This window comes from Magallana gigas, chromosome 5 (genome assembly GCF_963853765.1).
Source record: "Magallana gigas chromosome 5, xbMagGiga1.1, whole genome shotgun sequence".
Taxonomy (NCBI): Eukaryota; Metazoa; Mollusca; class Bivalvia; order Ostreida; family Ostreidae; genus Magallana; species Magallana gigas.
In genome coordinates, this window is record NC_088857.1 from 5,898,815 (window position 1) to 5,900,758 (window position 1,944).

The 1,944-nt window shown below is 31.9% G+C and overlaps 1 long non-coding RNA gene across 1 annotated transcript; it reads right to left on the reverse strand.

The window, feature by feature from the left end:
* Positions 1-884: 884 nt before the first annotated feature.
* On the reverse strand, positions 885-1,732 carry LOC136275306 (uncharacterized). The gene is made up of 3 exons (XR_010713873.1): positions 1,592-1,732; positions 1,258-1,368; positions 885-1,002 (listed from the first exon to the last, which is right to left on the reverse strand). It is a non-coding gene; the product is annotated as an uncharacterized lncRNA (long non-coding RNA).
* Positions 1,733-1,944: the final 212 nt, after the last annotated feature.

A 1,944-nucleotide genomic window follows, 5' to 3' on the forward strand; every position in this document is an offset into this window, starting at 1 on the left:
CTACAAATACAATTCTAAAAAACGACTATTTACTCTTCAGCTTTCAAGCTTACATGCACTTTTATGATATGTGTACATTCCTAAAAGAATTGAATTAATAAAATAAATGAATTTCAAGTGATATATATGTACATGTTCTAGATCGCAGAAGACTGACATTTCGTCAATTTGCACGTTACGATCATAAATTTATGATCAGCAGCGAAAATTAAAATTAATTTCTAATAAGATATCCTAATTGATACATGCATGCTTCCATTGAATAATTTTGTTTAGTCAGGCAAACTTTTTGGAAAGCTATTACTTGTACATGTCTATATACCAATCAGTTTCTCCTCTTCGGTGATCCGCCCTCTGTCTTCAGATTGCTGGGATTGGCCGTTTAGCGGAATTTTATTCCTGCTCTCTTCTTCTGATAAAACAATTGTTTCACAAACGTTATTAGTAGAAATCTGAAATAGGTTTCCGGTGATAGACGTCTTTCATCCAAAAATTAATTTTTTAACAATATTTATATCAGAATTGGTTTTTACCGGAAATGTGAAAATGTTGAAAACATGAGTCTGCTATCAATCAGTTTCTTCTTTTAGCTTCAGAGAAGGAATCGGGAAAATGATAAATGTATCAGGATAATTTGGTCAATAGAAAGAATTAAACTAAGAAGAAAATTTTATTGGAATACTTTGTCCGTTGAATATTTCGACATAAAAACAGGCTACCTTTTACATCGTATCAGATATCCCGATAAAGGTATTCCAGTATATACTAGTTTGAGTTAAGATATCAAAAAGTTTATAACTAATAAGGAAAAACTTGTCTGGGTTCGGCTCACGTGATGATATTGCAACCCCAATGTTAGCATTTTTAAATAACGTATTATTTACCTTTGAGGCACATTCTACATGATCCTTGTATTTGCCTTCGCAACATTATCATCACGCCGATTAAAATGGTGACACAAATAACAGCTACTGCCAATATGATTACGTTTGCGTGAGCAACCTACAATTTAAAATCGATCTATGATGATAATAGTAGACAATTTTGAATGATATGGATTATTACTTACAAAAGAGAAAGTTAAGTACGATTAAAAAATCTAGAATAAAGACTCACATTTGTTTTAGATATTGGGTCATTTGCTGATTTTGTCGATATGATAATACATCCTTGATCAGCAAATTTTGATGTTCGATTTGATATTCCGTATGATTTTTTTATATTTTTTTTATGAAGTATAGATATATGTATACATACAATTATACGCATCATTAGACCAAAAATGAGTGGGTGGGCAACCGTTTTGATGGGACTAACATTCAAACACATCCATCTGTCCGGAGTCACTGTTGAACTTGGGACACATTCCTTTTAAAACATGGAAACCCATTCACATCACAAACTAAATAATATTGTTAATGCCAAATATATCAAAATTATACCCATTGCATACCATTTTTATCTGATTGTCTACGTGTCTCATTCGACAAAAGGTTATTTGTTTGTGTAGGTCTCATGAAAAATGCAAATTGTTGTTTACTTTGACATGGGATTTTCTTGATATTTAGTTTGATGGTAAATTCTGATATACCTTTTGGGACTAAAATTCTCTGGGAACACTTTTTAATAAAGTGGCCAAATTCGTCTGTCAGGCAATGATAATATTTCGGCTTCTGGCATTGTAGTGATACACTAGCCTTATTCCATCCATCCAGAGTATATGCACAATTTATTACAGTTAACAGCTTGAGCATAGACCACGTGACAGAGGCACAATCCAGTAATGCATAGAATCACAAGACGCTCCATGTGAGACTGTCGTTATTATTGTGAAAAGAGAAAATGCCATATAAAATATACTATATTAACCATACTTACATATTTAATTCAAACATGTCATTTACCACAAACATGAAAGTAAAGGATGTTATTTAAATCTGAAAT